The 13331-nt window shown below is 47.4% G+C and overlaps 1 protein-coding gene and 1 pseudogene across 4 annotated transcripts in view; one reads left to right on the forward strand and one right to left on the reverse strand.

Moving 5' to 3' along the window:
• NRG2 (neuregulin 2) overlaps window positions 1–13331 on the reverse strand; it is a 303847-nt gene that overhangs the window by 205792 nt on the left and 84724 nt on the right. The window contains exons 1-2 of one of the 4 annotated variants that reach the window (XM_043552602.1): window positions 672–856; window positions 85–151 (exon numbers count right to left, since the gene is read on the reverse strand). The exons of 2 other annotated variants lie outside the window; for them this stretch is intronic. The gene's annotated coding sequence lies outside the window, so the exon portion shown is untranslated. Of the gene's footprint in view, window positions 1–84; window positions 152–671; window positions 857–13331 lie in introns of those variants that run through there. One more of the 4 variants, XM_043552603.1, reaches the window with a different exon arrangement.
• LOC114019366 lies at window positions 2690–2825 on the forward strand (annotated as a pseudogene).

The following is a 13331-nucleotide window of genomic DNA, read 5'->3' on the forward strand; positions in this document are numbered from 1 at the left end:
TGCCTTACCCTAAAGGATCCCAGAAGAGCCCAGAAAGGCCCCATCTCTCCCACACTCCAGCAAACAGAACTTGCCTCTACCCACCTAATGGAGGGAGTCACCCTGGCAAAGGAGCAGCAAACTATTCCTTCCCTCTGACTCCTTGGAGATGCTGCAACAGAGAAGCCGACTTAAAGATCAGTTCCTGAAAGGGTGCTGGGCTAACTTGGTGTGCTGGGACATCACATGGAGTGAAATCCAGCCCTGTGCAGAGGGGTGCACAAACCTAGACACACCTGCAGCCTTCTTGGCTTAAATTGAATTTCTCCCCCTATCTTCACCAGCATGTCTCCCACCCCCACCAAACATGCATCATCCACTCCCACCCTTTTCTGTCCTCTCCCCAGCACCCTTTTCTTGGTCCATCCTGATGGGAATCAATGGGATAAGGTGCTGTATGCGCACTTCCTCACCTCTATGGTGCCCCCTCTTGCCAGGGCACAGCATAGCAGGATGCTTCTCATAGCCCTTCTGGAAGCCACTTTTTCAGCCAGAGTGACCTCTCCCATCCTGCTCCCTCACCACCTCTTCCCGAGCCTCCCGCACTAGGTCTTCTCTGGCTCAGCCCTTCAGCCAAGTACCAGAACAGATCAGTCCCCTTCCAGGGTTCAGCTCAACTGCAGCTCCCTTACCCTTGTAGGTCCTAGCTCAGCGCTCCCCCCAGGAGCCTAGTCTGCTCCCTGTAGGTCTCCCAGCATGAATACCTCAGGCTCTTCTAAGGGGAACTCCACTTTGTTCCTCCCTCCAGGGTCTTCCTCCCTCTCCTGAGCACCCAGCTCTACTTAAACAGTTATCACCCTGCTTCACTGCCACAGCTGGAACCGGTCCTTCTAATTAAGCGCCATTATGGCCAGCTGGGGTCACTAATTAGCCCCTGTGTCACCAGCTCATCAGTGAGTCTGAGGGACAGCTGCTAAGTCATGGGCAAGGCTGAGGCCTGTGACAGGTGTGTTTACATGCTAATAAGATGATTTGCTCAGCTCTGGAAATAAAAACAAACAATCTTGTTTCAGAGGGTTTTTCCTTTCCAAAGCAATCTTTCCTGGCTGTTTGGTTCTGTCATTGTACTGCAAACACCTATTGCTTTGTAAGAGGCAGTATGAGCCAGTGGGTAAGATGCTTGCCTGGGAGTCAGATGATCTGACATGGTCCCTCCCATCTCTGTCACTGACCTGCTGCATAACCTGGGGTGTCTGCTTCCCTTCCCACCATTGTCTCTCTTTGCTTGTGAGACCATAAGGTCTCTGGGACAGGGAGTGTCATGTCTGTACAGCGCCTAGCGCAATGGCTCTAACATGGCCATTGCCACTGGCACTACTGTAATGTGAACAATAAGGATCGACTTAAGCCATCGGTCATTACTGTGCATCTTGACAACTAAAATTGCAGTTTTAAACAAAGACAGTAGTGTTCCTGGGAAATTTGGGTCTACTTCTGTCAACTGTCATTGTGTTCATTTGATCAGACTCTTGCTGTAACATATACACGCTTATGGAATTTCATTTGTCATCAGATGGAAGGTTTTCATTTGTTTAAACATGCCCAGCCTGAGTGTACGATGCCCACACAATTCCTTGTAATACTACACCTGAGTGACAATACCCAGAGCCCTGCCCCCTCACCACCTCTTCCTATGGTCGATCTAGCCAGGTTATTTCCTGGTCTGAAAACATTCTATGGGCCCCATTCTGTGCCCAGCAATTCATGTGGGCATTTGGGCAAGCGATTTATTCCGGGCTATTCCCAGAGCAACGACCACACAGCAGTTTGTAGATCTAGCCTTGTGTGCCAACAACATGAACTTGTATTCCAGCCTTTCGGCCTGATTCTGCACTCCTTTACACCACATCACTCTTAACATCAGTGGGGTTACTCCTGATTCAGATTGGTGCAAAACCATTTATACTGAACGGTTAACAAATACCTTACATATGGAAGAGTTTTAATTTAGTCAAACCTGCAGAGCAAATTTTTCTTTTCCATGGACCGAATCCAGAAAAGATTATTACTCATTATTTATTATTATTATTACTATTATTTTATTATTAAGCCTTTACTTGGTTCTGATGGAGGAAAAACTCCTACTGACTTTACTGGGCATTTTGCCAGTGTAAGGACTGTATAAAAACTGAGTAATTTGGCCCTATGTTTTTAACTTGTTGCATTCAGAATGTAAAACTTTGTTTAAAAGGTAAGTTTAATAGTTTGCTGCTCCACAGCCAGTTTCATCATTATTTCAGTTACAAGCCTGCATTTAAGGATACATAACACCCCTGTAAAAATCCACTCCGTAGATCTAGTTGTATTAGTTCAGATATAGGATATACTAACCCTTGTACTCCTATATGTATTTATCCAAAGAGACACAAGTTCGAATTCTGTTCTCATTTACACTGGTGCAACCAACAGAATTACTCTGGATTTTTCAAGGGAGTAGCTCAGAGCAGAACTTGCAGTGTAATCACACTGCACGGAATTTGCAGTCTACAGAGATTGCTTCACCAGCGTGGAGCTCAGCTGGTGACATTCCATCACCTTTTCCGTTACTCATGACTTTCTCCAAAACTCTTGTTTTGGCCGGAACATCACAGGCTTGGTCTCAGCCCCACAGGTCTGTTTGTAGTAAGAGGGTGAGGAAAATATATTTGCCTGGCTTACCAGGCAGGGGAGCTACCATGATCACGAAGGTGGTTTTCCCAGGTTGAGGCTCATCCATTGCACTGCGGATGTGCTGACCCCTGCAATTTCCCCAAATGCGGGAAACTCAGCTGCATAATTTCTGAGACTATTTTCTTATCTTTTTGTCATTTGCAATCAGTGAGACCCCGGCCATCTGTTCTACATGCCTACACAGAGCCCCATTCAAGTCAGTTAGACTCTTCGTAGGCACACTGCTCTGCCCACATGGATCTGCTTGCAGCCTGAGGCTCAGATGTTACGTAGTCATTTTTCCCCCTCCATTAACCATGGAAAGTTATTTCTTTTATGATGAAAATTTACAGGGAGGGAAAATTAAAGACATGTTGCACTCAGAAACAACTGGAGCTAGCTTTGCTGTCTGTCAATTTATAAGAAAAATATAATGCTGTAATTTCTGAATCTGTTATTCATCTCAGCTGCTACAGTCCATTGGAACATGGACTGGTATTTTATTTCCTTCTCTGCCTGTGAAAACCTATTAGTGACGTGTTCTCAGGCTTTGCAGTACTTGAACCTTACAAAGGTGGTTCCATAGACACTTCCCCACCTACCCTCAATGGAGCAGATCACCTCCTCTTTCATTCACCATCACATAATATCTCATTGGCCACTCTGGCAATTCCTTACCTAGCGAATGGACAATTAGGAAAGCACTGAGTGTATTTTTGGCTGTCATGTAATGCAACTGAACAGCTGAGAACAAGGAGAGCCAGTGCCACGTGACCAGCCAACACTCCAGTGAGACTAGGGCTTGAGAACCATTGCTTTGAATCAGTAAAAAACAAGAAGAAATATTTGGAGATGAGCATCGGTATTACCCACCAGAATCCATAGCAAACAAAAATCAAACCTTTCCAAGCTTAACAACAAGGGCCGGCTCTACAGTTTTTGCCACCCCAAGCAGTGAAAAAACCTGCCACCGCGGACAGCAAAAGGAAGAAGCTGCCGCCGATTTGCCGCAGCGGGAGGAGGAACTGCCGCCCCTTTCGAACTGCCGCCCCAAGCACCTGCTTGGAACGCTGGGGCCTGGGTCCAGCCCTGCTAACAACAAAAGTACCATGTGGGCTCAAAACTGTGACAGAAGCACAAGGACGGTAGCACAACAGCAGCAGGAGAGTGCTCTAGGACCGGATGCTGCTCTTAGTTACAGTGGCGTAAGCCAGCAGTAACTCCATTGAAATCAACTGTATTACACCAGTGTAAAAGCACAGTGCACAAGTTGAGAAACAGGCCCACAGAACTATAGGGATGGAGGGATGATACAGGCTCTGCGCTGATGCAGCCGTTTATGGCTGCAAGCCCCAGGCCCTTTTTTTTTCTATTTCTTTCCCCCACCCCCCAAATTCCCTTTTACTTGCTCACTCTTTCTCTCATTAAACCAAAATTAGGGGAATTAAATACAAAATATTTCATGAACGCAACGTTAAAGCTGAAATATGTGCTAGCCAAAGCCAGTGTTCCTAGCCCAATGCTAACTCAGACAGGTTGCACATTCAGGGCTGAACCCTGTGCAAGGTTGATGTGAAACTGGTATGAGTGACAGGAAGAGCAGAGCTTTTTAACTCCCTGATTTGGGCATTTCTCAGCTCTGAGGCTGTGTTAATGGAAGTTTACATTGCAGAAAGCTGGCACTCTCTAGCACTCTCTTACAGAGCTGATCCCCTTAGCGACAGCACCTTACACTTATCCCGTACAGAGCTGGCACCGTCTAGCAATCCTGTCTGGACCTGACACAATAGTGATCTCATATAGAGTCGGTGCTTGTAGTGGGGCTGCTGCCCCACTCCAAGAGATGGGAAGTTAAAAGCAGCCCTTGGAGAGGGCTGTTGCTGGGACCCAATTAGAAAAGGGATTAAGTAAGAGCAGCTGCGGGAGGCTGGCTGGCTAGCTGGCCCCAGGTGTGGCTAGCTCAGTCAGGGCACAACTGGCCCTGATAAAAGGGTGGTGAGCCAGGAGACAGAGAGGCTCACTCCAGCTTTGGAGTGGAAAGGACCTAGCTCCCTAGAAGCACAGGGTATCTGAAGCAGAGGAGTGCTGGGGAGCTCCAGCCTGGCAACTCCCCAGGCTGAGGCCTTGTTAAGGCCTAAGGGGATCCTGGGGCTGCAGAGGTGCAGCCTGGGGATAGGCTTGCCAATCCCCTTGCCAATGATGAGTGGCCATTACAGACTGCAGTTTGCCCCAGAGAAAGGGGGCTAGATGACAACTGGCAGTAGTCACTGAGGCAAGGTGGGCTTAGAGCGTTGGGGGTTCCCCAGGGAGGGGAGACACAGAGGGTGGGGGTACTGCTGTGGGAAGAACCCCAAGATAAGAGGGAATGGGTCTGGGAGGGACACGGGAGCCTGAGGCAGGAGAGACACCAGCCAGCAGGAGGCGCTCTGAGTGCTGGAATTGAGCTAATTCCAAGGTTGACCAGCAGAAGGCGCCATGGCAGTGAGTCAGTGATCTGCTACAGTACTCTATAAAGATTCCCCACTAGAGCTCGTTGTAGATCCCATCCCTGGCGCTCCATGGTGACCCTGCGTGCTTTCAAACTGCCTGATTTGCGTCAATCACAGCTGCAGCAGCTGTGTGTGTTTATCTACCCGGAGTGGCACCGTGGGCGGCACTGTGACCTTTCGCAGGAAACTGTACACGAAACAAAATTTCCTCTTTCAAAACTTCGTCATGTCTCAACTAGCAACCAATTTTTACAAAACAAGAAGGGAGCTGTCAACCAAGACCTGACAGTGACCGAGTGCACAAATCACGCTACCTCTCTGAACCTCAGAGACAAAAGCAGCCAGTTGGCAGGGGATCGCTTAGCCAGCTAACTCTCAAACAATCTAGTCCATTGCCATCTCCCATCAGGTCACCTAGACTAGAGTAAAACTCTCTGCTTGGGAAGGGGGCGGGGCAGCAGGACAGGGCCTGGGGAGGGCTGTGAAATCAAAGACGTGTTCCCTTCCCTAAAAAAAGCAAGCAGGAGCTTGTGCCTAGCAGCACAGGTTCCATCCGGTTTGCCGTCTCCCTCAGGAAAGTGTGTGTGTCCCTCTGCTGCTGCCTGTGCACTTTGCCATGGCCAGGGTGCAATTTTCAGCCCATCTTGTTGTGGGATTGGGCCTTTTGTGTCAGGGAATGCTGCCCTTCCGAAGATAACCTCTATGGAGATTTGCCTTTTTATTTTCCCCAGTGGCCAGGGCAATGTAAATAAGAGTCAGGAAGCTGCCTCTTCACTCTGCTTGATCATCATTCACAAAGTAAACACTGAATGATCCTTCTTGCCGTAAACAGCCAAGCCGAAGGCTTGTTACTACCAGAAGAAGCACTGTTACGGGATGCTAGAAGAGAGAAAACACTTAGCATGGGGGAGTTAAGGCAAAGGAGGAGCCAGAGCTGCTATCAGAGCAGAGGGGGGGAGAACATCCCCCCCAAAGCTGTAAACTTGACCTCTTTGACAAATGTCTGTACTGATGACAATGGAGTGCTTCTCCTCAGGCAGAGAAATCCAGGAGCGTGAAATGAGAAAACCCTTTCATCTCCAGTTTCCTCTGTGATAAAATTACGGTGACCTGGTGCTTTCCTATCTTGGGAACTCTATCCTTTAAAAGTCACATTGAGATCGCTGATAGCAACAGTTTGAGTGGACTGGAAAGTCCTCAAATAGCAATGAAGTGTCAGACCCCTCACAATAATGAATATTGCTGAATGTATTCCCCATCTGTGCATTGATATTAGCAAGTAACATTCCTTTCCACTTAGCGCTATAATAAATGGATTATTCCTGCGCTGGGACCTTTCTTTCCCTTTCCCATTTTTTGTTTCATGTTTTCCTTACATTCATATCTCAATTATCCACACGCAGGAACCAAACTGATGCAGAAGAGCATACGGGTAGCTCCCTGAATCTTTTCTGCAAACTGCATTTCCAAGCTGGATTTGCCAGTCATTCCCACTGCAGTTAGCTTTCTACTAATGCACTTTTGTCCAGTGAACAAACAGCCTTTCAATACCCAGCAAATCCTTCTCTCAGGGATTCCTGCATTGGCATTTGTAGGAGTTGGTAGCATAAAATGGTGATGCATTGAGGGGAGAATGCGTCTCTTAACCTGGGCATGTTTCCCTTTTATGACCTGGGGCATGTTCAGTTCATCAGCATTCATGATAGGTTTCTAGCTTAGCATTCTTATAGATTTTTGCGGGGTGGGTGCGGTATTTAAAACACAAAGACAAATTGATTCTAAAGCAGTTACGGAGCCATTTTAATAGGTGTATTGGAAAACCAATTTGTTACTCATTCGAAGCCGATTCTGCCACCCTTACTCTCACTGAGTAGCACCTTACTCCTCAAGAAGTCTCATTGAAATCAATAGTAATAGTAATAAAATACTGCTCAACGTCAGGTAGGATGGCACGATCTTCCCCTGAGATTTCCCAATATGAAAACCACAGAATGCCCTGAGACCCGAGCACAATTCCTCAGATCCACTTGATGGATTTCCAGAATCTGTCATCACTAATTAACTAAAGAGCCTGACTGCAGCCTCTGCACCAAACGGGAGCTCAGGGCAGATCTCCAAACCCACATCTCAACTGCGTTTATGTCCGGAGAGCGTGGACAAGGTCTGGTCAGGAGGAGCATAGAAACACAGCACTGATGAAACCAGCAGGCCAGATGCATGCTTTTTGTCAGGGCCATAACACCTAGGCCTTGTCAGGCCATACGTCAGCAGTGGCATGGTACAGTGCCTAAATCCCTTTTGCAAATGAGATTTTAGCATCTAAATCAGTTAAGTGTTGGCAATACTATGCACAGCAATGCCTAAATAGCTTTAAAAATCTGGGCCAAAGTGACTGACCATAGTCAAAGCTCCATGCGACATGCCTCTCGCATCCCTGGTATGGTGGTCCGACAGCTCTCTCCTGCAGGGCCGCAGCCTGAATGCACTGAGCCCTAACACACAGGGAAGGGGGCTGCTGCCTGTTTGTTGGGGACGTGTCTATGACTCATAGTGTCACATGAAAATGTTTTGTGGAAGGTTCTCGAGTCCTTTTCAGGCCTCATAGCAGGGAAAGAAGTTTTGCCTGGCGCAGACAAACGGTTACCCTGTGCAGAACCTAAGGAAAGGCAGGTAAATACTAAAAGTCCAAGAAAATGTTTATGGTAAAAACTGGAGATCAAGTGAATAACGACTCTGTCTGGAAGGCACTGCAGCTTCCCCTCTCTAAAGGAAAAAGGCACAGTGCCCGAAAGGGCTACAAGAATCATGAGTAGCTGCAGGGGCACAAATTGGGGAGCACAAAACGAAGAACACAAGAAAAATCCCACAGATGGGAAACAGTCCTGATTGCAGAACTCTGTAATACAAGAGCCCCCAAATTCTACTACCTAGGATCATGTGAGAACCCAACTCATTTCCTAGAATGACACCTCAGAGAGCAGGACTGAGTGCTGCTGGTGCTCTCTAGGTACTGATCCATGGCTCTTTCTTGGGGTTTGCAAAGGAACCTAGGAGAGTTAGGTGCCCAAATCTATTTGGCACTCAATGGGAGCTGAGCATCAAACTCCCCTAGGCTCCTTTGAAACTCCCAGCCCAAAAGAATACTTGGAGAAGGTAGGCTTCCTGCTGCTGCTGAAGAGACACTTAAACTGCTAGGGGAACCATTCTCTTAGCACACAGTCTCTACTTGTCAGCCACATGGCTCAGGTGTGAAAAGAGGGCAAAAGATATTGCACCTTAATGCAGCAAACCCAGCCTGCTCTCCTGCATAGACCCACAGCCGGGCTCCTAATGTCAGTAAACCTACAGCACTGTGGTCAGCGAGGTATCATGAGGATGGCCAGCCTACTCCACATTAGCATTCACGGCACCATGGCAAGGCCGTGGAAAGGGAACCCATCTTGGGGCCATGAAGGATAATCAGCTGAACATGAGCTTCCAGTACCATCGTGGGGCCAAAGGGGTTAATGCAACTGCCTCATGGGCAGCCATCTCCATTGAAGCTGGAGCTGGGCAGAGCCCCTCCTCCCTGAGGGACTTCCTACTCCCCAGCATCTGCCTAGAGTTTGTCCTTCTCCACAGGCCTTTCCCAGACAGCCTGTGCAGACTCTCCTGGGCTGCGCTGCCTGGAGAGCTTTCCTCACACTCTCCTGCTTCTGCTTTGGCCCTGCTGATTCAGGAAACTTCTTACTCCCTGCTAGTGTCTACAGGCAATGCTGCAATTCCCTGAGCTTCCCCCCTTCTTTGGTACTAGAAGCCTCTGATTCCTCTGAGGTAGGGCTCACCATGTAAACCAGGTTGGCTTAGCCCCAGGCTCTCCAGCTCATGTTATGTATCCTGTTACAGGGATCCTTGCATGTATAAATAGGGCAATCTTGAGTAGGAGCAGAGAGGTTATTGTACCTCTGCATTGGGCAGTGGTGTGGCCATGGCTGGAATCCTCTGTCCAGTTTTGGTGCCCACAATTCAAGAAGGGTGTGGATAAACTGGAGACAGACCAGAGAAGAGCTCCAGGAATGATTAGAAAACATGCCTTATAGTGATTGAGCTCCTTGAGTCTAAGAGAAGGTTAAGGGGTGACTTGATTACAGTTTGTAAGTACCTATATGGGGAACAAATATTTGATAATGGGCTCATCAGTCTCGCAGGAAAAGGTCTAACACAATCCAATGGCTGGAAGTTTAAGTTAGACAAATTCAGACTGGAAAATACGCACACATTTTTAACAGTGAGGGTAAGTAACCACTGGAACATGGGCTGTGGTGGATCTACATCACAGGCAATTTTTTAATCAAGGTTGGATGTTTGTTTGAAGGATAGCTGTAGTTCAGACAGGAATTAATTCAGGGAAGTCCCATGGCCTATGTGATACAGGAGCTCAGATCCCGGGGCATCTCTTCTGCCCTTAGAATCTAACCCTAACTCCAGTTCTCTATCCCACAAAAAGCATTTCAACCCATGGCTGTAGGATCAATAACTCAGGTACAGTGGCCTAGGGGCTGAACACCTAGAGGTAAGCCAGAGCCATGGCTGGGACAGAGCCTTAGAGTGACATGTCAGCTGGAACACCTCTGGGCTCAACACACCCATCCTGGGAACCCTGCCTCCTGGGAATGAGCTGCTCTCCATGCACATTGTCTTTGCCCCTGAAAAAACATCTCTGGGAAGCAACAGAGGAGATTCCACCCAATGGCATGGCATCAAGGCCTCTTCCCTGGGATGCAAATCATGTAATTGGTTTATCCAAGTAACCTGCCCTTCATATAGCACTGGAGCAGAGTTCCCCCACATCAGCTTCAGCATTCAGTTCTCTGGGCGTCCCCTGCTCTCTGTTATCCTTAGGCCATTCAAGGTTCTCATCACACAATTCAGCCATCACTAGAATGTCCTTTCCCCCCTCCAGAGTGGGCTTGCCACAGCTCCATCCAGGCATGATTGGATTTGCTTCTGCAGCACCCTCTTGTGGCCCATCCAGGCACAACTCAGCCAGTCACAAGGCTCTGCTGGTAGGTGCCTGTCTCTTGGAGGTCCAATGTAGCTGAGCTTTTGCCTTCCATTCAAGGCACACTTCAGTCCTACCCCTTCCAGAGGGCTAAGGTTCAAAAGAAATCAGGAAAATCCACAAGTCAAAACAGGGTTGTCAAATGAACAGTACTTCAGCTGGCCTTCCAGCACCCAGTTGTCTCTTCCACCGGGAGGTTTATTCGACCAGCAAGCTAAGTCAGTCTCGGGGCTGAAACCATGCTTCTCTCACACCAGAAGAAGTCGATCTCTGTTCTCCTTCCCAGCCTGTCCTGAACTGGGCCAGGTGTTCTCCTTTTATCTCCCTCTCTCTGCCTGATAGCTGCTGCCCAGGTAGCACAGTGAGGCCAGCTGAGGCCACAGGTTCTCATTAAGTCTCCCTTGGCAGTGTGGGACCCGTCTGCCCCATCACACTGGGATGTCTTCTCCTGCACACTGAGCAAAACAAAGTTTCTAAGTTTGCCGCCCTCATGTTACTTGGCGGAAGTCTGACTGAGACAAGTCTTTCTTAAGGGACTTTTCGCTTTCTAGGAACTACCCTTTTCTGCCTTTCGAGCCCTTAAGCAGCTCTCACTGTTTCGTTTTCTTCCTTCACCCTGAAGAATTGCTTTCTTTTGTGCCTCTCCTATGGCATTTCTCAGGAGCCTTCACACCTGTGTTCTTTTTAATCTGTAAGTATTTCTGTCAAGGGCAGCCCACCCACCAGTGTGCCTACAGGTGACCTGGAAAGGATTTTAACACAGTTCCAGCACTTTAAGAAATGACACATCCCCCTCTGTGCCTCAGTTTCCCCATCTGTGAAATGGGGATAATAATTCAGCCCTCCTTTGTAAAACAATTTGAGATCTATGGAGGAAAAGTGCTATATAAGAGCTAGTTATTTATTAATTATTAATTATTATTGTTATTATTATTTATTAACCAAGCTATGAGAGGCATTCAGCACTCCCACTAACCATATTTGTTGCATCCATCTATATCATAGAATTATAGAAATGTCGGGCTGAAAGAGAGCTTGAGAGATCATCAAGTCCAGACCCCTGCACTGAGTCAGGACCAAGTAAGGCTTGACCATCCCTGACAGTTATTTATCCAACCTGTTCTTTAAAACCTCCAGTGATGGGGATTCCACAACCTCCCTTGGAAGCCTGTTCCAGAGCTTAACTACCCTTAGAATTAGAAAGCTTTTCCTAATAGCTAAACTGAATCTGCCTTGCTGCAGATAAAGCCCATATATGTATCCATTTAGACTGTGAGCTCTTTAGGGCAAGGAATTCATCCTCATAGTGATCTGTTCAGCCTAATATAAATAGGGGCCCTAAGCACACGGCATTAACCAGCCTAAGAGGGGCATTCCTCACAGGTTACCCTGCAGAGAGGGAGATCCAGTCCCCTTCCCAAAACATAGGCCAATAATCTGTTCCCTGTTATGCTCCAAGATAATGCTGGAAGCCACATCACTGTGTTTTTTCTCGTAATTCCTGCAGCAGAGAATTCCAAAAGTTTATCAGTTACCCTTTGCAGATGGTGGGGAGAAAGCCACTGTGTGTATTTGCCATTAGTTTTGCTCTTTTTTTTCCCTCATTTCTGGGAATTTCAGTGGATTCGTTGTTACATTATTTTACAGCTCATGGGGACTCAAAAAATATTAGAAAAAAAGGAACTTTTGCCAAACTCCACACTGTACATAATTTATCAATAAAAATATATTATTATTTACTGTAGGGACTAGAGACCAGGGTCCCATTTTGCTATACACTGTACAAACATATAGCACAGAAATGGTCCCTGATCAAAGAGAGTTTAGAGTCAATATGTACAGTATGCTATACTTTATGCTTTGAGATGCAGAGAAACACCAAGGGAAATGAAGTCTCTTCCGCATGATGAGGGACCAGACAATGGGTTCTCCTCTTCCTCAAAAGTGTTCTATCTATCCATCCATCCATCCCATACAGACCCATCTATCTATCTATCCACTATGTGTCTCCTCACTACTCTTCTCCAGCGTGCACCCTCTCCTCATGCACCAGGCCACCTCATGCCCCTGAAAAGCTCTTTGGAGGTCACAGAGCATTCTGCATCCTACCTGCTCGCTTCTTTGAGGAGCCAGTTCAGCTAAGCGGAGCAGGGCAGGTCTGGTACCAGCGAATGCGTACGCATAAAAACTCCACACGAAGAGTTAACACAAAGCTTGGCTGAACCACAGACACAATTAGCATCTGAAGTGAAATCTGGAGAGGCTCCCAAGTGCAGGTGTGTCAGTACCAGCCAGCGCCAGAAGGCTGTTCAGGTTCACTGTATTTCCTGGCATTACTGCCAAACACTGGGCAATGCCTTGTTATGCTGTCTAAGGAGCTTGCAGCACTGTGAACAGTTGCTTCACTTTTCTCACCGACAGCAGAATGGGGCCCTGCTCCTGAGAGGGGCCCGTAGGCACTACCACAATACAAATAGCAATTAATAATAATAGAAGGTGCTGGCATGAAAACCTAAGAGCTGGTCTGTGCATCAGCCAAATACAGCAGCTTAGAACTGTCATGGCTGGTTGGAAGGGTGGTAATCATGGCTGCAAGACACCAGAGGAAGAAGCAGTCTTGTATTCTCTGTCTTGCTGCTTGGCTAGTGGCTGGAGGGGGCAGCCAGTTTTTGTCTTCACTTCCTGGTGATCACAGCTGCTATATTGTTTATTTATGAAAAAGGGGGAGGGACAGCTCAGTGGTTTGAGCATTGGCCTGCTAAACTCAGGGCTGTGAGTTCAATCCTTGAGGGGGCCATTTTGGGATCTGGGGCAAAAATTGTGGATTAGTCCTGCTTTGAGCAGGGAGTTGGACTAGATGACCTCCTGAGGTCCCTTCCAACCCTGATATTCTATTCTATTCCACACCATTATTGGTCAAGAGGTTCCCCACATTCCAGGTTCTAAAGGGCTTTGGGAACTGCAGAGATGAAAGGCACGGCATAAATATAAATTATTATTACTGATGGCAACATAAGTCTGCCCTGCCACAAAAATAAAAGCTCTCAGCACGATTAGTTGATGAACAGAACTCCTTCCAGGCATTGATTGACTCATTGCCATATTGCCCAGTG

This window comes from Chelonia mydas, chromosome 8 (assembly GCF_015237465.2).
Source record: "Chelonia mydas isolate rCheMyd1 chromosome 8, rCheMyd1.pri.v2, whole genome shotgun sequence".
NCBI lineage: Eukaryota > Metazoa > Chordata > Testudines > Cheloniidae > Chelonia > Chelonia mydas.